Raw genomic sequence first — 24075 nt, forward strand, 5'->3', positions numbered from 1 at the left:
AGCAGCGCTGGAGGAGCAGGCAGGGGAGTGGGCAAGGAAAACCCTGGGCTTCCTCCAGGAGTTCAGAGCTTTGCTGAGTCAAGTCTCAACCCGTCAGGCACACTTCCGTGCCTCCCCATGACCAGCCCTGCCCCCTCCTGAGCACACAACTCCCAATCACTCCAAAGTCCCCTAGGCTGGGCCCTCCCCACTACCCTAAACCTTTTGTGCCTATCACAATCCTAGAGACATCATCTCGTTCATCCAGGCATTATTTATAATGACACACCATTGGAAACAATCAAAACATACAACAGAGGCTTAGTTAAACATGCTGTGGCACACACAGGCTGGAACATTACACTGCCATTAAAAATCCCATTACAGGAGAGTATTAATGATGGGAAAATGATCTTGGTGTAGTAGTAAGTGCAAAAGGCAGGTTAGAAAACACTAAGTACAGTTTGATCCCAATTATGTCATAAATGTATATTTTATAAAAGACTGACGGGCAAAACACCCAAGTGTTCACATTTTCTATAGAGAACACAAGATTTTTTTATAATCAGAAAAATAGAACATTTTAAAAGAATCCTACAGCCTTCGAGGCTCAGCCCAGGCCTCCCCTCCTCCAAGCCCGCCCAAGCTCCCCAGCAGGGAGAGCAGCCTCTGTGTTGGTGCCCCTCTGTCTCCCAGCCCGCTGAGCCTCCTGGAGCCGAGCCTGGTCCCCCCGGGCTGCGGGGAGGCTGCTGCGGCCCCTGACGAGGGTGAGGGCAGGCCCCAGCCACCACCTCCCTGATGCCGCTGGCTGCCTTGCAGATAACCCTGACCACATCCTCTTCCCCATCTCCCAGCAGCAATTACAGGTTAAACTGGAGGGGCTAATTAGCTGCTCATTCCACCTGGGACTGGCTGATTAGCAGGAATATTTTGATGGCGATAACTGGACTTCAGAGCGAGGCCTAGTTCCCGGAAGGAACTCCAGCAGGTGGCCACCTGCCACACCCCCAGCTTCCTGGATGGGAGGACAGTGTCGGCGCAGCCTCAGCCACCCCACAGCTGTTACCCAGTCCTTCAGGAGAAGGGGTTCAAGGCCTGCTGCCTGCCAAGCTGCTAAGTCTTCTTCCTCTGAAAAATGATGACAACACTCTAGTCCAGCCTGCTGCCCCGAGCCTTCCTTCCTCATTCTTTTGGTTTAGCAAAGTCTATCCACAGCCTTCTCATGGGTCACAGAAGCTTGTCAAGAATAGGGGATTGGCCCAGATAAAGGGTGGAAGTCACTTGTCCAAGGTCACAAGCAAACCAGGGGTCAAGCCAGGCAGCAACCCAGGTCCCCCTTCTTCTCCATCTCCTACCTCTTCCAGTCTTGCTGTAGTTTCTCCACATTCTTCCATGTGGGACACAGAGTAGGAGGACCTGTCACGTCCCACCTTCTGGATATCCTGCTCTTCATAATACAGTCCAAGAGGCTATCTGCTCTGCTCACAGAGAGTCAAGGTCACCTGGTTGCCAGTGCTTGTCACATGCACACCCCTAGGGCCGAGTCTCATCCTGCCCTGAAGGTGTCTGGATCCACACGCTGACTCTGGCTTGCAGCTCCATTAAACGCCACATGTTGCAGCCAGTGCCAGCCTCTTGACGGTTTCCTGGACCCTGACTGTCTCAGTACACTTGCTCCCGCACCCTCCTGACCTGGAGTCATGCACACATTTGGTCAACATTGTGACAGAACCAAGGACAGAGCCCTTCAGCTCACCATTAAAGACCTCCCATTCCGCACAGGAACCCATTAGCCAGTGCATCCATGAAACTATGTTGCTCAGAAGAAAGCCCCAGGCTTCTGAGCTGGCTGCCAGAGCCCTGCCATAGCAAGGGCTAGCGGGAGGTGGAGCTGCTGGGTCAAACTTCCTGGACCCTGGGAGGGAGAGACGAGGAAAGACTGCCCCTGGACAGCCTCCCTACAGCCTCTCCCTTGGGGACCCCACATCCACCCCCATGGCCCACACTCCACCCAGTGGCCCAGAGTGGCTTCTTACCTCAAGTCAGGCAGGCGTTTGGAGAGTGCAGCTGGGCTGGGGGTGAGCTGGGTTGGACTCCAGCGCCCTCTTTCCCCTTAGGCACCCGAAGCCTCAGGGTCTGTGGGCGCAGAAGGCTGTGGGAAGAAGGAGGTGAGCTGTCAGCTAGAGCAGGCTGCAAGGGCAGTTCTGGGGAGCACTGTGGGCCATGCACACAGGAGGGGTCTGATCCCACCTCCCTGGGCAATAACACCCATACATCTCTCTCTCTCTCTCTCACACACACACACACACACACACACACATTCTTGCTGACACACTCATGTGTACACACTCACTGGCACACTCATGCTTACACACTCACACATGCTTTCACATGTATACACACATGCACTTACTCACTAACACATTCACACATCACACACATGCTGGCGTTTACACACACATGTGCTCTCACTCACTGACACACACAAATGGGGATAGTCCCTCCTGCCAGGACTGCTGGGAAGAAAAAAGGAGAAAAGGGACCCACTGCCTGGCACACAGCAGGTGTCCAGCCAACACCAGGGCCTACCTTCCTTCCCAGCCCAGCCCCAGGAGGCAGGCCTGGGAGCTGCCTGAGAAGGGGTGCAGGCAGAACACCAGGGGTGCCTCTCCCTGGGCCTGAGCCTCAGCCTTCTGACTCCAAGGATCCCCGCAGCTCCCAGCCCCCACTTCCCTCCCCAGCTTCTCCTGATTTATTCATTCACCAAACATTGTCCAAGAGCAACTCGGGACCCAGTGCCCCCACCCTCCATGAGTGAGGGAAGATACTAGGGAATCTTGTCTCCTTGGCCAGACCCCAAGACACAGGCCTTGGGCTGGAGTCCGAGGAGGCAGGGCAACTCCCAGCTCTCCTACTTGCTGGCCGTGCGCCCTGGGCAAAGCTTCTCCCTCTGAGTCTCAGACAAGACCTGATTCCCTTCCTTAGTTGTTACTAAGAGGTTCGAATCCGATCAGTGTTTCTCAAAGAGGGGGACACACAACCCTGGGGGCACCCAGGGGATTCCAGGTGGGACACAGACAAACGTTTTTATTTTCATAGGTATGTGTTTATTTTTCAGTGTATTAAAAAAACACGACAGGCACATCACAGCTGTGATTTCACAGACATGTGGCTTAGGGAGCGCTGGGTAGTCCACCTTCCAATGTGAGTCAACACCAAGACAAGGATTAAGAAAACAAGAGTGCAGGTGGCGCCAAGGTGGCTACAGCTGCAACGGTGAAAGGAAGACTCAGAAAGCTGGCTTCTATCCGGGCCTGACTCCTGGCAGCGCCTCCTTCCCTGGAGGGCCAGGCCAGCCCCTCCTTTCCCTCTCAAGCCCCCAGAGGGCACCTCCAGCACAGGCCTCGCTCCTCAGGGGGACTCACACGCCTTCCAGATGAAACAGATGGAATCATGGATGGATGAGGCTCAGAGACAGTTGCCACAATGTGGACAGAAGATGACAAAGGCCTTGAGTCCTTGCCAAAATCAACAGTCCGTCAAGTCTAAGACGCCAATGGTGGAATTTCTAGCTACGTGGTAGAAGAAGACAGAGGGACTCTTTGGAGGCAAGAGGGTTCTTGTTTCATGGGCTGCAAATTTCTCCAAGAAGGAGGCACAGAAATGGGCACTGAGCAGGTTTCAGGGCCGCCTGGGCTTTCCTGTCCTGACAACAGAGCCACAAGCAGTATGGCCCCAGCAAGAGAGGGCCTGCCCAGCCCCACAATTCCCCAGCCCCACGCTATGCCCCCTCCTGCCAGCAGACCCCAGGGGTGCCTTCCAATGGCTGCTGATCCTGGAGGACAGGACAGGAAATAGTGGCACCAGCCTGGGACAGAGGGGTAGCCAGAGCCTGGGCAGTGCCTCAGGCCTGGGTCCTCCAAGCCAGGCCCAGCCAGGCAGGGGGGCCCTTAGTGGCTGCCCAAGCTGGCTCCCAGTAGACTGATACAAGCCAGCCAGGCCCGGGCCAACCCGGGCAGCTCCGTCCCTGGCAGGCCTCCAGACCTCCTGGCTGGCGGCCCTGAGCCCAGTTCCACCTGAGCTGGCAGGGCAAGCCATCCCCACAGCACCACTCCAAGCCCCCAGCTGCCATATTCCAAGATAATGAATGGGCCTCCTGCTCCCTTCTCCCCATGCCTTCCTGAAGCTCCTAGTTTCCTCAGTGGCATCGCAAGGAGTTGCTATGGAAATGGGACCACAGGCAGAGCATGACAATGATTTGGGGCAGGGGAGGAGACGCAGTGGGAGCTGGGCGCTTTCCTGGACTCCAGGAAAGCCTGTGTGCCAAGTCCCAGGAAAGACATGAAATCCCGGCTGCGGCCTCACAGCCAAGGTGGGCAAAGGGGACCACAGCAGAGGTGGGGGACCTCCCGCTTGTCCTCCTGGCTCCATGCCCCGTCAACAGAGCCCAGCGAGTCTGAGAATGCCTGTGTGTTCAGGAGAAGTAACATGTGCTGCAGGGAATGTGAGACTTCCATGGAAACGGCTACTTGCGATGCCGCCAGAGTGGGGTCAGCACTGGGGGGACGGAACCCAGTAGGTGCTCAGCGAACACTGGGATCAAAGAGGAAGGTACAGGCATGTGAACTTGCATGCACGTGTATATGAATGTGTGTGTGAGAGAGAGAGGAAGACTGGGGGACAGTCACAGAATCAGAGCTTGAGAGGCCCACGCCCACCATACAGACAGGGACACTGAGGTCCAGGGAGAGTTGGGGCCACCCAGAATGTCAGCCAAAAAGTCAAGCCCAGAACCCAGGTCTCCTCTTTCCCAGACCTAAACTCTCTGCCCAACACCCCAGCTTTTCACTCATTCATTCACTCATTCGTTCATTCATTCTACTTTCGGTAAGTGCCTATTTTGCGCTTGGGATTGCTATAAAGAGATGTAAAGGACACCATTCCTGCCCACCAGGAACTCAGAGAGGAGACAGGCCATCATGGTCAGAGGGAGAATGCTAAGACAGAAGTCCAGGGGGCTGCAGGAGCCCAAGGAAGGTCACCTTGGAGATTTCGGTTATGGGCTTCTAAGCCACACTTCAGAGAGGCCTCCGGGTTTCCCTGACTTGTCTCCCAACTGCTCCTCAGCACAAGGCCCCTATGGCCCTCACATGGAAGCCTCCAGTGTGCGGCAGTGCTGAGCCTACCTGAGGCCCTCCCCTCCAGGAGGCACTGGGGGTGCTTCCCATTAGCACTCCAGTCCCTAGGAATGAGGAGCTGTGAGGAAAGTGCCTTGCACCCAGAAGGAGCTTAGAGAAGGCTGGTGCCCTGACTGCCCCCTCCACCCCAGGCTCAGTATCTTCCTGCACTGTCCACTCTTTCTTGCTCATTCTTTTATTTTGAAGATTGGCCCTGAGCTAACATCTGTTGCCAATCTTCCTCTTTTTTTTTCTCCCCAAAGCCCCCCAGTACATAGTTGTATATCCTAGTCGTAGGTTATTCCAGTTCCTCTATGTGGGATGCCGCCTCAGCATGGCTTAATGAGCGGTGATAGGTCCACGCCCAGGATCCAAACCAGCTCTCGCTCATTCTTCCTCTCCTGGGCACCTCCCGTGAGCCAGGCATTGAGCTGGGCTTGCCCTAGTCATCAGTCCTCACCCTTGTGGAACTCAAGTCTCCATCTTTGTCAGCAGCACACAAATTCTCTCCTGTAGTGTCTGGGGAGCCTGAGAAGGCTTCCTGGTGGAGGAAGTACTTGGATTGGCTCGGAGCCTGCCCTCAGACTCCCAGCAGGAAATGAGTTTCTATCAGAGAACTAGGCCAGGGCCTGCACTGCCAGCCCATGTGACCTGGGGCTAGGCTGGCAGGTGGAGGGTGAGGGGGGCACATTCTCTGACTGCTGTCATCCCCTCCCAACCCCCTGAGGCTGCCACAGCTGCCATCTCGCATCTCTAATTACCACTGTCCAATGGAAACCAGCTGGGGACAGGAGAACAATAGAGACACAGGAAGGAAGGCAGAGAACACGAGAGATAGAGGCCCAAAGAGAGACAGAGAGACAGTGACCCCAAAGCCAGCTAGACAGAGGGAGAGGCAGAGAGATGAAAATGATGGACAGACAGAGTGATCCGCCCTCCCCCAGAGCCAGGGCTGCAGCTGCCAGGAGGAGCAGACACACAGCTGGGGAGGGACCCACAAACGAGGGCTTTGCAAAGATGTTTCAGCAATAAAATTCTATTTGAAATGAAATGAAATCCTATGCAGTGGGGAAAGGCTTTCTATGCCAGACACTAATCCAGAAGCCATAAAGTACAAATTTGATAAATCCGACTATATAAACAGAAAACATCTGCACGGCAAAAGACACTATAAACAAAATCAAAAGGCAAGTGAGACACTGGAAGAAAATGTCACTAATATACAAAGAGCCCCTACAAATCAATAAGAAAAAAGACAAAAGAAGAGAAAAATTGGCAGTGAATTAGAAATCCGCGAAGAACTAAATTGGCCAATAAACGTATGAAAAGATGTTCTATATTACCAGCAATCAGGGAAATGAAAATGAAAACGATGTGATATCATTTTTCACCCATCAGATTGGGAAAAACTAAAATGATTGATAACAACCAGTGCTGGCAAGGATGTGGGGAAATGAGCAGTTACAGACAATTGGAGGGAGGGGAACTTGGCTCAACCTTTGGAGAGGTAAATTAGCAATTTTCAACATTTTAAACCCCACCTCCACCACCTAGTAATCCCACTCCTCAGGAGCCAGCCTCTCCTGCAGAAGTGATAGCACAGGCACTCACACATAAAGGATGCTCACAGCAGCACTGCTGGTAAGAGTAAGAAAGAAATTGGAAATAGCCTAAATGTTTATCAATAAGGGACTGCCCAAATAAAATATAGCCCATCCATACTATGGAACACTCTGCAGCCATTCCACAGAAGGAGGCAAATCTGTGTATGACAATACAAAAGACTCAAGCCATAGGACATTATTTCAGAATGAGCCCATTTTTATAAACAACAATTTGTTGGCATATACCCCAAAAGGCTGGAGGGCAATACTCTAGACCTTATAGTGATCACCTCTGAGGTGGGGACGAGGGGCATTCATGGTCTCCATTATCCACGAGTGTATTGTTGGACTTTCTTTCATAATCAGAAAAACAAAATCAATAAAGAGTGAATGGGCTTTTTTTAAAAAATCCTGCCCAGACTCTAATATAAATGCAGATCTAAGGAGCTGTGATTGAAAGGGGAGGGGCCTATCCAGCCCCACCCCCACGCCCTTGGCCCCCAGTCCCCTTCCGGGACACCAGGGCTCCAGCACCAGTTTGAAAACCTCAGCTAGAATGTGGAGCCCATCTTTCTGCTCCTCCAAACCAAGCTCAACAGGGCAGGAAGTTGTCCAAGGTCACACAGGCAGTCTAGACCGGCTGGGGCTAAAGCCAGGGCCTCCGGCTCCTCGGCAGGGCTCCAGGGCTGGGGTGGGAGGCTTCCCTAGGTGTCCAGGAAACCCTGGGACCATCACAGTCTTGGGGAATCCTAGGCTGAGCCTGAGGGGAGGCTGGGGGGCAAGGGTGATGTGGGAGGGACCCTTGCAGAAAACTCCAGGGAGGAGGAGGCTTTGAGGCCAGGCCCTGGGCTCTTACAGGGCTCCTGTGCGAGGGATGCAGAGGGAGAGAGAAGGATGTGGGGAAGTTGGGTGTGTTTCTCTCTGTGCAAACAGAGAGGAGGGCAGCCCATTAGTGTAAGAAGAGGGGACCACTGTGTGCAGGTGTGTGGTGTCCCCAGAGAAAGAGGGCTCCTGCGGGTCTGCAGAGGTGAACTGTGGAGGGGTATGTGTAGGCCTGTCTGTATCTAGAGTCAGCAGGAGTGTGTGTGTGTGTGTATGTGTGTGCACGCACACTCTAGGGCATATGGGCATCCAGCAGGTCCGTGGAGAGGCCAGGAGCAGGTGGCAAATTCCAGAGACCTATCCCCAACTCACCCTCAGCCTCATGCCTAACCCCAGTGCCTCTACACACTACCCTCCAATCAGACTGGACCCCCGTCCTCCTTAGCAGAGACAGGCCTCCAAGCCTTTGCACTTGCTGTTCCCTCTGCAGGGACGCCCTCCCTTCCTGACCAGATCCCATTGTCCTCCAAGAAGCCTCTCCTCACTCCCTCACCTCTCCCTGCAGAACAAGGTGGGAGTCCCTCTGGCATCCCCGATCTGAGTCACCTCTGTCCTGCCCTGACCCCCCAGCTGTAAGTGCTGACAGGTCTGAGCCCCCCACGGGCGAGGGGGTGGGTCTCATTCTTTTCTGTACCCAAAGGCCAGGCCAGGCCTGGCACAGAGGAGGCATCAAGGACCCAAGTCTGTGGGATGACTGGGCGGACTAACACAGCCCTCGGCCCCAGCTGGCACACACTGGGGCTTCCTAAGGCAGCAGGACAGAGCAGAAAGAGCAAGGCCTGCGACTGAGACGCCGAGCTTCTGTCCTAGGTCAGCACAACAGGTAACACTGACCATGTCACCTGGGAAATGATTAAAGCAGGAGTTCTTAACCAGGGTCCCCAGGGAGGGGGTACTTAGGAGGTCCATGAGCACTGAAACTGCTCTAAACTGGACGTGAATTTACGCATGCAGTGGGGGAGGGGGAGTGCACCTGTTTCAGATGTACAGCCGTGGCTTTTACCAGATTCCCCAAGGAGCCCACAGTCCAAAAAGATTCAGAACCACTGCGCAAGAATGGAGCAAGGCTGGCCCCCCAAAGCAGAGAAGGCTCAGGGCTCAACGTCTGCCTGCACATCAGGGGAGCTGTTGGGGAGCAGGGACTAGCACAGGTCCTGTGGCCCCAGGACCCCAATAGAAGTCACAGGGAGCAGATGCTGGCTCTGAGAAGGGAAGAGTGCTGTCCAAAACAGACAGGGCTGCTTGGTAGGGAGTGAGCTTCCCATCATGGAAGGGCGAGAGCACAGGCTGGATGGAGTCAGTGAGTGAGTGGCAACCCTGAGTCTCATTCGCAGACTCTCTGGATTTCCGGTTCCCCATCTGACACGCCAGGGTAGACAAGGTGGTCCCTATGAGTCCATTCTGAGTGTGTGAACGGATGTGCAGGGCTGTGTAGGCTGTGGCTGGCATGTCCCGGCTCCAGGCTAGAGGGCTGAATGCACAGTCTTCATCTGGGCACTCCTCCCAGCTAGTAGTGGCCTGAGTCCCTCTTCCCTCAGCCTCCTGCTCCCCGACCTGGGGTAGGGGACAGGCTGCCCCGCACTGCTAAGTGGGCCTGCAGAGCCCAAGCCCTTCTTGGGTGCGGCACTCACCACCTCCCACATGAGGGTAATCCCAGAGAAGACAGGAGCAAGAGGTTTCACAATGAGTCTGGACTGGGGCCAAGGGAGCCAGAGCTTGACAGAAGCACTGAGCAGGGCTGGCAGCCAGGCCAAGGCCGCATGAGCTCAGTAGGCAACCCCAAACTCTCTCTGACCCCTCGAGGGGCCTCTTTCAGTCTACCCTGGGGAAACTGAGGCATAGACAAAGCCCTCTGCCCCGGGCCACACAAGAGGTTGGTGGCAGATCTGGCCCAAGATCCCAGGCCTCTTGCCCCTGGCTAGGTTTCCTCTGAGCACAAAAGCACCTCACCCCCCCAGTGACTCAGTGCATGCCTCAGCACCCCCTAATCCTGCCAGAGAGAGGCAGCTGGCACTGGGGTTCAACAGACTGATTCAAACACAGGCCTGCAGTGTCCTCCTGGGATCCAGCCACCCTGAGCCTCAGTTTCCTCCCCTCTAAAACAGAGGCACAGAACGCACCCTCCTACTCCTGTTGTGAGGGTTATAAGAGCATGGATGTACAGTCTGCGTAGAGCATAACAGGGGCCCTTTCCATCTCCCCATCTCTGGGCCTCAGTTTCCCCATCTTTAAGCAGGAAGTTTGACCTGAGTAAATCCCTGGGTCCCCAGAGCCTCTGATGCCTTATGGGAAGCTTGCCCAGGTGCCCAGTCTATGCCTGTGCCTGTGTGGAGACAGGCTGCAGTGGCAGAGACCAGGGCCTGCCCTTGGGAAGGCCCCTGCAGATGACAACTGGAACTGTGGAGCAAGGCTACTTAGCAGAGCTATGTGAAAGTGTCCGTATCAGGCTCCCAAACTGGTGGCCCCTGTGCCTCCACATTGCCACAGTCTCCACCTCTCCCTATTGCATGACACCCAACCTGCTCCACTCATTACCTGCCTGTCCCTTTTAGGTACTAGGTTTGTACCCCTGCTCCACGGGCCACAAGAGGCTTAAAAATGGAAAACTCAGCGTGAGCTGGGTAGTGATCAAGGAAGGCTTCCTGGAAGAGACAGGACAAAGAGAGTCAAGTTCACACAAGGGGCCTCGAATATCCAGACCCTGCGGAGCCACTGACAGTTTCATACATGCCCTTCCCCCTGGGCAGGGATACCTGACCCCACCCTAGGCTAGCCTCAGAGCTGTGTCCCCAGCAGAGGGCTTAGGGGGAGGGGGACCTGGAGGCGAGGCCCCCTCCACCTCTCCTCCTCAGCCATGGACTGTGACTCCACCCCAGAGAAATCAGTCCTGGCTGGTGATGCCCGGTGGCCGCTGAGGCCTCATTGCAAACAGCTTTACCACTAGTGAGTGCCGTCTGGCCAGGGAGGGCTCCCCGACAGATTAAGAGCAATGCCCGCCCTGGACTCATTCATATTCCAGTCTGGCTGCCGGCTTCAATATGGCTGAGAGACGCGAGGGCAGAGGCGGCCCTCGGAGAATGTCCAGTGATGATTCCTCTCCGATTCCAATTTATTTTCTATCATTAATGCTTTTGAAAGCCCCACACGCTCTGCAAACAGGGCAGGAGCAGAGGGCTTGGGAGGGGAGGAAAAGAGAGGGCTGGGGGCGAGGTGGGGCTCAGCAGAGGCGGTGCGGGCAGTGGCTAAAGGCCCTGAGACAGCGTTCAAATCCCCACCCCATCCCCACGTGCCTCCCGAGCCCCGCAGCAAACTTGGTCTATACCTGTCAGCAGGGAACGGCCCCCACTCTGCCTGATCTGCCCACTGCAGGGGACAGTTTCAAGATCTACTGAGGGTCAGAGGCGAGCAGGCTATATACACTGTAAAGGGCTGTACTCCTTGAGGAACCAAGAGCAAAGCAAACCTGACTGACTGCAGCAGCGTATGAACTGGACGCCTGCCTCCCCAGGGTGCAGGGAAGGCCCAGACTGCCTCTCACCACAGCGCAAGAAGAGGTGAGCACCAGGATTTGGGTCCCCCGTCTTGTCCGTCTCAAACTCACGCTGCCATCCTCCCTTCTCCTACAGGCTCACGGGGACCAGCCCCCCAGCCAGCATCCCTCCTCCTCCACCCCCTCCTGTGGAGCCAGAGGGATCAGCCCTACATGCCCTTTGCTCAGAACCCTTCCAGCGTTCCCCAGGATCCTTGGGATCAAGTCCAAACTCCCCTCCTCCGTGCAAAGCTCTCGAGGCAACTCAGGCCAACCTGGGCAGACTCACCTCCTCCCCACCTGACCCCACCGTCTGCTCCAGTGCTCATCACCCCTCATCTCTGCACATGCTATGTCCCGTCCAGAATTCCCCTTCTTGACCCAGTTCACCTGTCAAACTCCTACCCCCTCCAAGATGTAGCCCATGTTCTCCTCTTCAGCTTTTCCTGACTCTCCAGGCCCGCCCTGCTCTGTGCTCCTAAGTACCCGGTACCCACCTGAGTTTCGACTCAGTGATACAGGAACTATGTCTGTGTGGTGGCTCCCCTCCAATCAGTGAGCTCTCAGGGTCAGGGGCTGCGTCTGATTCATCCCATGCATCCCCAGTGCTGGGTGAAGTGCCTGGCTCACAGGAGAGCTACTGAGCCAGTCAACTGATCTTCACTGAGCACCCACCGTGTGTCAGGCTCTGTGCTGGTGATGCAGCAGCAAAGACAGAGCCAGTCCTTGCCCTCAACTTGCTCCCATGGATGTTGAATGAATTAATGGACCAACCATCATGTTGTAAACGAGGAAACTGAGGCCCAGAGAGGCAAAATGCCCTGTCCAAGAGTGTGCCCCGCCCACACCTCTTTCTACTCCATTTCTCTCCCAGAACCTTAGCAGCAGTGATGAGAAACTCAAAACGAAAGGTTATAGTCAAAAAAAAAAAAAAAAGGAAGAGGAAAGTGTGGTGGATTTTCCCCCTTTCTCCATAATGTAAAGAAAATTGCTTTTGCCAACTATCACAGCTTAAAAGCAATTAGAGTTTTTGGAGGAGACTCTGGGCACGAGCAGAAGCGACAGAGCAAGCACCCAGCACAGAATTTTTCCAGCATTCATTTGTATCAAGCAAAAAGGAAAAAAAGGTGTTAAAAGCAGCAATTTCCAGCAGCAGAGATGGTGGAGATAAAATATTTACAGCCTCCAAGGGGTGGTCTGGGAGGGGCCAGAGACCCCCCTGCCCCTACTCCTACTCCACATCCTGGAGGCAGGAAAAGGGAGGACAAAGAATGGGAGACAAGGAAAGATGAGCCACCCCCTCGGGCTGAACCGATGGGGGCAGGGGGCAAGGAGGGGAGAAGCTCCCAGATGCCCCTACTCTCTCACCCCTTCCCATCATCCATGGCCCACGGCCACTAACCAGCCCCCAGCCACTAGAGATCCATCCCTCCAAACCTTAGACCTGGCCACGATTCTCCCCTGTTCAAAATCCGGAGAACATCCACGGCTGCAGGCTGGCATTCAAGGCCTACACAGCCTAGGCCCCTCTCCAGCCTCATCTCTGGATGCTCCCCACATGGCATGCTGCCCTGACTGTTTTCTGAGGATCCTTGCTCAGGCCCACGTCAGGCCTTTGCCCGATGACAGACCATAAGGAACGTGTACCACTCCCCTGAGGGGAAGGGAGGCAGGTTTGAGGATACAGAGCAGGTCGCGGAGCCAAGGACACACAGCTCTAGGCCAGATGCTGGACTTCTACCAGGCCTCTCCCGCTGAACCACCCCTCCTTCACTTGGACTTTTCACCCAACCCTTAGCCTCCTCTCTTGAGACACAGAGCAGCTGCCAGCAGCCCCTTCCTGAAACCCAGCTTCCTCCTTCCGAGCTGCAGCAGATTCCCCTCCGTCTGCCACACAAAAGACATAGTCTCCTTTAGAAGCAGACGTTCCTAGGTTCGAATGCCAACTTCTCCACTCACTAGCTGCGTGACCTCTGCAAGTCCCTACATCACTCTGAGCCTCAGTTTCCCACCTGTTAAATGGGGCTGGTAACAGTGCACAGCTCACAGGGTTGCTTTTAGGATTAAATGAGGAAACACATGTGAAGCACCTGTGACCAGCACTGAGTAGGTGTTCAGTAAACTCACCTTGCCCTACTTTGTGCTCGTCCTCAAGTGTGACCCTCCAGGCCGAGGATGGCCACTTCTGTGTACAGGGGCTCCCAGGCCACCTTGCAGTCACGTGATAAATGCACAGAAGGCACACACTCGCTGGAAGCAAAGGCTCCGAAGGGCTCGTACACATGGAGGCCAACCCCTCAGCACAGCTCCCCAGAGCGTCCCGCTTTGCCTGGCTGAGGAAGGATTCCTCCGAGAACAGCGGTAAACCTCAGCCAGAACCTTCAGAACCTGCCAGGCCAGCTGCAGGAGGCGGTTGGAGGCTCAGCCGCCCTCCCAGCCCCACTGGACAGAGGCAAATGCTGAGGCCCAAGAGACAGCAGTTACTGGTACAGCGAGAGCAGAAATCAGCTCTCCAAGACGGCGTGGTCCAGAAAAGCCGGGCAGTTCTGGCCTCAACTACCAGTCCCATCACTGACCAGCTGGGTGACCTCTCTGAGCCTCAGTTTCCTCATCTACGAAATGGAGTCCATAATGACCACTTTACAGGGCAGTTGTATGCACTTATGAGGGTAACGTTCTTCCAGTGCCCCACTACGTTCTGGAATAGCATGTAGTTAACGTGGGAACGTATGGTGGTTCTGACCCCAACCCCCCAGACTCCTGGCACAGTGCTTTCCCTACCCCCACAGCACCAGGGAGAGAGAGGGAAGATCTGGGTGGGGGGCAACGAGGACCTGTCCTCTTTGCAATGACCTTTCCTAGCCCATTTCCCACCCAGCAGGGGGCTGAAGGACCACCCAACAGATGGTCTAACAGCCCATGGCCAGTCCTCCCTGCCTCACTCTCAGAGCCAAGGAGGCCCATTCCCAGCCTCATTTTACCAGAAGGGTAGTGACATGACCCAGGTCAGACAGCCCCCATCAAGCTACTCATTCGAGGTTTTTCCTTTCTTTCCCCAGCTGCAGAGAATAAACAGGCTGGATGCACGTCTGGCGGCACCCAGGGCCGTAGACCAGGGATCAAAAGATGTTTTGATGTCCCTGTCTCTAGCTTTCCCTCTGGTTGCCTTTCTCCCAGGGGCCTCTCCCGTCCACTGCCCCTCTGGTTCTCTAGCAATAAACAGAACAGTGAACCTGGTACTAATCAGGGCTCTCTTCATTGTGAGGGCAGGGCAGGAGCACGGGAGGCCAGTTCCAACCCTGGATAGCTGAGCCTCAGGAGACCCCATTGAAGCCTCCTCCACAATCTGCACACCCATTCTCCCCGCTGGCTAAGTAACTGGGCACAAACACTAATAGGGGAATCCAGGCTCACCCCCAGGGATGACCAGCAGCGCATCCCCAGCTCGGCCTGCCTCATCCCCTTTGCACTTGAAGGAGCACTGATCTGTCCTGAACCACAAGCCCAGAGCAGGAATCCCGGGACTGAAAAGCCAGACACCAGCCTTATTGCCAAGGCTCTGCAATGCTTCACTGTGAGACCTGAGACAGGGTTGGCCACCTGCTGTGCCTCAGTTTCCCTATCAGGAACCTATAAGAAAATGAGATCATCTCTGAGGCTGCCTTCTAGTTCCAATTCTGTAACTCCATAACCGTGACCTCTGTGACCCTCACAGAATCAAGAAGTGTTCCTAAATCACCAAGGGCAGGATAAAGAATCCCAAGCATGTATGGGTGCTGGGGTGGGGGGCAAAATCCCCCAACCATATGGAGATAAGGAAGTGCAGGAAGACCTGTGGCTGCCCTGGGCTGGCAGGGGACACCTGTCCTGTGCAAGCTCCACAGGGAAGAGACTGGGCCCAGGCAGGAGGATGAAGGACAGCTCCTCAGTATGGCCAGAGCCGTCCTCCCTTGCTGCACGCACCCCAGGGCTCCCCACTCCACCCCTCACTTCCTACCTCTGTTCCGAGGCTACAGAGTCTTCGGCCCAGCCCAGATCTCAGCTCAGCCCCAAGCCCCCGACACACATACCTCCAGTTCCCTCAGACCCCCCGGCCATCCAGACTTGAATCCTAAGCTCTCCCACCAGGCCAGCCCTCCCCTTGCCTTCCCTGTTGCCCCTCAAGGTGGCTGGAGGGGACAGCCCTGCTTTCCAGACCAGCAGAGGCTCCCTGGCCTGCATGGTCGGAGCCTGATAACTCTCCCCTAAATTAAACAACAAACAGGAAGTTGTTTTAGATTTTCCTGACAGTGCAGTTCTTGACTAATCCCTGCAGCAAACAAAAGGAAGAGAGATGAGCAACCTACACGAAGGCCACTCCCTGCTTTCAGGTGGAATCTCTAGCCTGAGCCAGAGGAACCCCCCAGAGGGGGACCGCACTCCAGCTACCTGGCCAGCTCCAGACCACCTATCCCCTGTCCTCCCCTTCCTGTCCCTGCAGTCCTGAGCTGACACCTGTAGGAGGCCTCCTCGACCCCCCTCCCCTCCCTTCTGCCTTCTGCTATGTGACCTTGGAAAGCCCAGGTCACCTCTCCAGCCTCAGTCACCTCATCTGTCAGCATTCTCATCTCTCAAGAATAAAATGAAAAGAAATATGGGACCACTTGAAATTAGACAGAAATTGTCTATTAGTTTTTAGAGATGGATGCTGAAATATTTAGAGATGAAATGTCATGATGTCTATAATTTACTTCAAAATACTTCAGAAAAAAAAGATAAAGCAAAATGTCAACAATTGTTAAATCTAGGTGAGGGGTATATGGCAGTTTCCTATACTATTCTCTCTACCTTCCTCTGTTTGAAAATCTTCCTGACAAAAAGTGTTTAAAAAGCATTGATCACATGAACCAGGGGCCCCACAAACAATGTCCCATGCTCCTGGTGTGCCTGAAAGCAGCTGGGTCTCTTAAGTAGGTTAAACATCCCCCTGCCATCTTTTATGTGGTTTCCCCAGAAAACGCTTTTTCACAAACTCCACTGAGTCCCAGCTCCACGTTTAGAAGCCTTAGCACATTCAGAAGCCAGACAGAGATTTAGTGAGGCAACCGTCTTCTGACCGGCCACCCAGTCCCACCCACCATCTCCCTGTCCTTTCTGCAGAGCAGCCTGGGCTGGGGATTGTGATGCTGGCTTCATCCTCAGGTGGCCACCACCCTCACTGAGCCTCAGAATGCCCCCACCCCTTAAGCAAAAATGATGACTAATCAGTGACTGCCTGCCATCTCATTCAAAGGCACCGTGTTACCCTGCAAAGAGACTGGAATTCCAATTTAACAGATGGGAAAGCTGAGATCCAGGGCCAGTGGAACATGGAAGGTAGGGACAGAGGGAGATGCAAGTGGGCAAAAGCTCCCACCTGCCCCAATTCCCCCTTCTCCCCATTCCTCTATCCCAACCCTGGCAGTGCAAATTGCAGAGAGGGTGGCCTGCACCTCCTTGTCTCTGGCTCCTGTTTATCAAGCTTCCTGGTCAGGAATAAATGGCGGTGATCGCAATCTCCCAGCCAAGCCCAGCTGACCCACACCAATGCTGGCCAGGCCCGCCTCCGCCAATCAATAATGGAAGAGTTATTGGTACCCCAAATAATCAATCCCTAATTGCTGGATGCCATGCAATTCATCAGGGAGAGTTATGTGTGGCCAGTGACTGGATGCCCCCACCCTGGCAGAGCCTCTGGGGGCGGGGAAAGCCACATCTATGGTGAGCACCTCAGCAGAAAAGCCGCCCATAACTCGGGAGCTTCTCAAACAGATGTCCTGGGTCTAGCCCGCATCCCCAGGCCCAAGGGGGAGGAGGAAGCAGCAGTGGCCACAGAAGCCCTTAGGGACGTCCACACGCCCCTGATCAGCCCATCTGGCCCCAGGTCCCTGAATGTGCCAGGTACCCAAGATGGATCAGCCCAGTCCTTGCCACTAAGGCATTCCCAGGCCATGAAGAGCGACAAACCGCCACGTGTCACAGGCCTCACACACAGTAGACCTCGCACACAGTACGTTGCACAGCAGATGTTTGCTAAACGTAGAACAGATACACTGCTCTCAGAGTTCTGAGGAAGGAGCAGCTATTTCCAGCTAGGGTGATGAGGAGCGGGGGTTTAAATATGCCATTTGGGCTGAGTGTTGAAAAGTGAGTGGGATGGACATGGGCAGAGATGGAGGAAGGAATCAGGCAGAGGGGACAGCACAGCCCAACCCTGGAGGCAGGAAAGCCACAGCACGTTTGATGGGAGAGGGAGTGGCATTTGGCTGGAGCCTGAGTGCACAGAGGAGCATGGAGGGAGATGGCTGGGGCAGAGGGTCGGACTGAGCAAGGCGCTGGGTCCGGAGACCAGCCGGAAGGCCACAGGGAGCCCTTGAAGGGCGCTGAGCAGGAGCATGACAGTCAGCATGTGTTTGGAAGGACCATTAAAACCCATGGAGTCCACAGTTACTGCCAGGTTGCACGCCCCAAGAGGACAGGGTCTGGTCTTATTCATCTCTGTCCCCATAGCAGCCAGCACATCAGGGCCCAGAAGAAGCACCCAACAAGTGAATTCTTGAATGATCATAGGATCATCAGCTGTAGGACTGGGAACTCCTGGACTTGTAGCTGTGGAGTATTGTGTCTGTACAAAAATATATATTTATAACAGAGCCTCGAAAACAGCCTTGTAAGATAGGCAGGGAGACAATTACCTCCAAGTTACAAAGAAGGAAGCTGAGGCTCAAAGAGGATCAGACAGTGACCTGGCCAAGGTCACACAGCTGGTCAGTGGCAGAGCCCAGTGCTCTCCCCACCCTGCCCAGAAGGCTAGGGCTGCCCAGGAGGTGAAGGCCCACCCCTCCCTGCTTCCTACCCACCCAGCCCCGTGCTGGGCAGACAGAGAAAGGCAGCAAATGCTGCCTCCTTAAGTGTCCCCCATTCCAACCCCAGCTGGGATGGGCTGCTTGTCACCACGACAACCTGTCCCTGTACTTACCAAGGAGACAGGGCTGGGTGGGGACTCTCTGGAATCCCCAAGCTTGGTCAAGATAGGCCTTGTTGAAGACAGACCCACCTCTCCCCAGCCTCCAGCCCCAGAAGTCTAGGAGGCATCTCCATGGAGCAAGAGTCCTGGACCAGGAGTTCAGAGACAGGGTCAAGCGTGACTCCCTGTGCTCTGGAGAATCATTTCCCAGTGTCCTCATCTGTGAAATGGGTGGACTCTCTGACTAATTTCCAGGACTGCCGTGAGGACTAAATGAAGGAAGGAGTGTAAAAACTTAAGAAAGATTATACAGCAAATTCTGTCCAGGAAAATAATAATAACAAGGCTCTTCTCTACTTCAGTCTAGATGTTGAAACTCCAACAGCACTCACTTCCCTCTCCCAGCAGAGAGCAAAAACTGTGCTAACATTTACTGAAAGTCTTCAGCATCTCAGGCTAGTGCCTGCTTTACACATATTACTTCACAGTATGGTAATTACACCCCTGCAAGGTAGGTACCACTCTCCATGACACAGACAAGGAAAGTGAGGCTCAGAAAAGCAAAGTGACTAGCCCAAGCTCACCCAGCTCAGAAGCGACTGAGCCAGGATTCAAACTCAGTTCCAGGCGGCATCTAAACCCAGGCCCTTGTGATCACACCAGGCTGATTTGAGGGGGCCATTTCCATATCCTCAAATCTCAAAGGTACAGAATCAGGACTCAGGGTGAGGCTGCATGTCACATCCGAGCTGCATGTCACACACACATACTTCACTGAGGCCTGAGACCCTGACATCAGATGCACTGTGCCACCCCATGGCCTGTGGACCAGCAGGGCCGTCAGAGCTGGGTGGGGCATGGGGGTGTGGCCGACACAGCTGGTCTTGAGATAACTGGATCAGTCCTGGGCACAGAGCCACCTGTGCAGCTGCCCTGGCAGATGGGTGCTTGAACTGGGCCACCTGCCAAGGCCCAACCTCATGTCCAAACCAACCTGGACACTGAGGTTCTATTTTGGCCTACTCCCGCCCTGACCCTGGCGGCTGGCAGAGCCCACATAGACCCAGAAGGCCAGGGTGGCAGCCCCTATCCCTCCTTCAGTGGCTGGCGCCTCCCCTGAAGTGGCCATATGGCCCCATATGCTTCCTGACAGCTGGACCGCCGAAGCAATTGCCTGAGGACGTCCTCTGCAGAGGCCCTGAAGCCCAGGCTACCCCACCCACCCCTGCTCAGCAGGCCACAGGCACAGCCAGGAAAACCCCAGGCTGGAATACCCTGCCGGCAACTTGCTTTACGACCTTGTACAAGTCACCACCCCTCTCTGGGCCTCAAATTCTTCCTCTGTCAAACAGCAACACTGACCACCCCTCTACCCCCTCCTTTTGTATCCTGCTTCCAAAATTACAAACTTCCACCCAAACTCACTCCAGGTCTCCAGGGACACAAATAAATGTATCCGTTTTACAGACGTACAAACTGAGGTCCGAGGGACCTCAGGGACTTGCTCAAGTGCACACAGTGGGAGGGCCAGTACTAAAGCCTGCATCTTATGATCCAGGACACCTGCCACCTCTGTACGCCCAGGTGGTGGGAATGGTGAAGCCCCAGTCCCTGCCCAACTCTTATGGCCTACATCGCCCCACCTGGCTCCCCAGCCAGGCCGAATCTCTCCATCCTCCCCCAGGTGGGGAATCACACAGGACCCCTTGGCCATCCTGGTGGAGGCAGGCTGCAGCCCTCACCACCAGTGTGGATTCCCAGAGCGGCCTCAGGACCGCCTCCCTGCTTCTGGCTCTCCCGGCCAACCCCCCGCACGACCACCAGAGGGTGCAGTTTAAAGTGCAAATCTGATTGCATACCTCCAGAACTTCAACCTGACAACCCCTGAATACGGAATCAGCCCATACTCCTCCGTGGAGCACTCAAGATCATCCTTCATCTTGGGCCTACATGCTCCTTGCCTGCTGTGCCCCTGTGTGAACTACTCCATTGCAAACACGTTCCACCCATGCCTGGCAGGTCCCACCTCCGTACCTTTGTTAACGCTGTGCCATCCACCTGGAAAGCCCTCACTCCTTCTCATTCACCACTCTTTCATTTATCCAACATATTTACTGAGCATCTACCAAGTGCCAGAAACATTTGAGCAGGTCAAAATGCACCAGCCCTTCCAGTCCACCTGAAATGATTCCTTGCCAACCCCTTTCTCCCGTTCCTCTGCAGCCCCAGCCCACTCTGCCTCCTATCCAGGGGTGTGGGTCAATGTTTGTGTTTCCCATCAGAGCCCCCCAGGAAAGGGCCCAGGCTTGACATCAGTATCCCCAGGAATCCCCAGTACCCAGCACAGGCCTCAACCAGGCCCCTAAATGCAGAGCGAGCTCCAGCGTGGGATTCCAGGCAGCAAGGAGCAGGGCCAAGTCATGGTCCTCAGGAGCAGATGTGTGGGCTCTGGAGGCCCACGGAAGACTCTGACTGGCCAGGCTGGCCCCAGTTCCCCCTAAAGGAGGCCTGAGTGGTCAGGGGTACCTTTTCCTCCTCGAGTCACCCCAAGGCCCAGCCTACCCAACAACTTCTTACCACTGAATTTGTAAGATATAATATTTTTATAATTCAAGACACAAACATAACAGGGTCAGGGCCTGGAGGAAGAGGGAAATGAAGGGAGCCACAGTGGGCACTACCTCTTCCCAATCAGGAGATCCGGTCGGGGGGAGTGCTGCTTCCCTAAAGGGGGCAGCCAGTGGGGGCTGGGAGCACTAGCCTGGGATTTTCACCCCTGATGGTACAGACCAGGGACCAAAGAGGTACCCTGCTCTCTCCTACATGGCTTAGGGCCCCAAATGGAGGGCTTAGCCTTCTGGAGCTAGTTGTGGGCAGGGCACGGCGGGGGCGCCAGAGGAACTAGGGCTGGAGTCCAAGTAGGCCTTGATAGCAGGGGTGGAGTCAAGGAGGCACCTGGTCATGCTCCAGCCACCCGGGGGTCAAGTAGAGCATCCGTCAACATGCAGGAGGCAAAAGTCCAGAGCTCTAGGAGCCACAGGGGGATGCGGAGGGGAGAAGAAAAGAAGATTAAGAAAGACCAAGTCAGCAGTGAGAGCCTAGCAGAAAGGTCCTATTTATTGACCTAGCTGCCAGGTCAATAAAGAGGGCCTGAGTCCTCCCTGCCCCTCCCTACCTCACTGACAACCAGGGTTAAAGGATACCTTCACAGTGGAAAAGGGCTGCCCTGACCTGGAGTTCTCACAGCTTCATCTCTGCCTCAGAAACCTCCTCTGTGAAATGGAGGGGAAGCCTGCTCATGGACCCCGCCTTCTCCCAAGGTGGCTGACAGATTCCAGAGAGATAATGGAGGTGGAGTAAGGTGTAAGCCTGAAAGCTGGGCAAACATGGATATTACCATACCCCTGAGACCCAGGTAGATACTGTCTGGTCCAGCACCACCCCCTCCACCCAGCATCTAGGCTAACAAGACCTCTGAGCCCACAGGCTCACACTGAGTGCCAGGAAAGAGGGCATATGGACAAAGGCTGCAGGGGAGCCCCACTTTCCAACCCAGAAGCCCAAGCTGGAGGGAAGGACTTCGGAAGCAAGTAGAGAAGGCTTCCTCCAGGAGGAAGAACCTGCCCTGGAAGCAGGGAGGATTTGGTAAAGGGGAAGGGCCTGCAGAGGGCCTCACACTCCTGGAAACACAGGGTTCCCTCCTCTGGAGCAGGGGGTGGGGGAGCGGGCAGGGGGGCACCATCCTGGACCATATCTCCCCATCCTATCTACTGCACAGGCAGGGTTGGCATGGGGGGAGGGGGGTGGAGTTCCCTGAGGCAGCCAGCACAGAACAAGAGTGTGGGAGGAGACTCAAGAAGACCGGGAGGGGTACAGCACTGTCCCAACCTCACCACACACAGTGAACTACACAGGAGAGTGGCTCCAAGCAAAGCAGGGATGGGGCACCAATCACTATCCTCTTGGGAGCTCCTGGGGGCCAGGCGTGATGGGATGCACTGTCTGGCAGTTCCCTTCTTCCAGCCGCCTGTTTCACGGAGCAGAAGGCTCGGAGACACACACACACACACACACACACACACACACACACACACACACACACACGGACACGTCTACCCACTCCCGCACCTCAACCTCTGTGTCCTCAGCCTGGCTGCAAAGACGACATTGCGGCCCCTGGGCCTGCAAGCTGTCGCCGCTCAGTCCCGCCTGACCCTGGCGGGGTCACAGGAGTCCGGCGCACGGAGCGGCTCCAGCGTGGCGCCGCAGGGCTGAACCGGCGTCCCGGAGAGCGCATGGCTGCGCTGATGGGGTGGTGAAGATGCACCTCTCGGCCCGCCGGCTGGGAGGCACAGCCCGCACTCCCGCCCCATTCCTCCCTTGCGTTGTCTCCTCAAGAAAGAAAGGCCAGAGTTCCACCATTAAGGCTTCTCCATCCTTTCCCCACACACAAAGTTCCTCCAAGTCGCCACGGTTCCAGAGGCAGGAGAGGGTTAGGCGGGGCCGCGCAGCGGGGGGGAGCACGGGCACGGACTGGGGAGCAGAGCGCGCCCCGCTCCAGCTCCGCGCGTGCACGCCCCCACGGGCGCGCACCCAACTCCCCACCCCCACCTGCTGCCCCCGAGGCTCCCGCCCAATCAGAGGCCGCGCACGCGGCGTTGCCGGCGGTCAGACACCCCAGCTCCCCAGCCTGCGCCCCCGCGGGCCGGGTCTCGCCGCAGCATCCCGCCCTGGCCACACTCACCGTCCCAGGCGCGCAGTCCGCGCGCGGCTCCGCTTCGGGGCCGCATTCCCCTGCTCCGCTCCACTCTGGTTCCCGCTCAGGCTCGGGGTCCCGCTCCGCAGGGCTCGGCTCCGAGATGGTGGCAGCGGCAACGAGCGAGACAGGGAGGGCGTGTGTCTGTGTGTGTCTATGTGTGTGTGTGTGCACGCGCGCGGCGTGTGCGTGTGCACGGGAGGGCCCCGCGCTCCCCTGCGCGCCCCGCTCCTGCCTCCTGCTCTCCACGCTGCGATGCCAGCAGAATCCCTAACGCGCGCTCCCACTCGCCTGGGCGCTCACACTCGCGCACACACGCGCACACTCGGTCGCGCACACACCCCCGCCGCCGCACACCCGGCTGCACACTCCCCACTCTCGCCCTCCTGGGGCTCTCACAAAGGCTCCCTGGCCCCGACCCGCCGGAGCCCCCGGAGCGCGGCCCGCTGGGCCTGCCGAGCGGCCCTGCGGCCCCTTCCGGGCTGGCCCCGCCTCAGGTCCCCCGCCGCTCCCAGAGGGGGTTCCTCAGGAGTCCCTGCTCCTCCACCACGCCCGGCCCGGCCGCAGCCACATTCCTGGCCTGAACCCCGGCCGCGGCGCCCAACTCCGGCTACCGGCACTCCCACCCAGAGGCGCCGGCTCCTTGCCCCTCGCCTGCGCCGCCGCCCGCAGCCGCGTGCTCTCTCGCTCTTTTCCTTCCCCGTTTTCTGTCCCTGCCTCTCCTTTTATCTCCTCTCCTTTCTCCCACCTGCCCCGATCCCCGTCTGCAGTCTCTCAGTCTATCTGCCGCCGCCCTCTCCCGCGCCCCCTCCTCCCGCCGCTCTGCGCTGCCTCTCACATCCTCCGCATTGCATTGGGTGCCGCCCGGCGCTCGCTGGGCCCAGGGTTCGAGCGCGCAGTGGGCGGCGAGGGGACCCGCCGCGCCCTGGCCCCGCCGCCCCCTCCGCTCTCAGCTCGCTCCGCTGCTCCTCGCTCCGGCCCGACGGGCGGCGACGTCCCGCGCTAGCCTCGGCGGTCGCTGACAGCTCCCATCTCGCCCGAGCTTAAAGGGATAGCGCACCGGCTATCGGGGACACCGAGGAGGGCCGGCCTCGCCGCGCCGGCACAGTCCGGGACGGTGGCGCAGCCGGGTCCGCGCGGGCGGCGCCCTGTCCGCCGCTGTT

General features: G+C 56.4%; 1 protein-coding gene across 4 annotated transcripts in view; it reads right to left on the reverse strand.

Annotated features, from left to right (window-relative positions):
* Positions 1–23631, reverse strand: part of LINGO1 (leucine rich repeat and Ig domain containing 1) — a 211764-nt gene extending 188133 nt beyond the window's left edge. For 3 of the 4 annotated variants that reach the window (XM_070497553.1, XM_014841419.3, XM_070497559.1), the window contains exons 1-2: positions 22901–23631; positions 2016–2131 (exon numbers count right to left, since the gene is read on the reverse strand). The gene's annotated coding sequence lies outside the window, so the exon portion shown is untranslated. Of the gene's footprint in view, positions 1–2015; positions 2132–22284; positions 22529–22900 lie in introns of those variants that run through there. The other variant, XM_070497548.1, reaches the window with a different exon arrangement.
* Positions 23632–24075: the final 444 nt, after the last annotated feature.

This window comes from Equus asinus, chromosome 2 (genome assembly GCF_041296235.1).
Source record: "Equus asinus isolate D_3611 breed Donkey chromosome 2, EquAss-T2T_v2, whole genome shotgun sequence".
Taxonomy (NCBI): domain Eukaryota; kingdom Metazoa; phylum Chordata; class Mammalia; order Perissodactyla; family Equidae; genus Equus; species Equus asinus.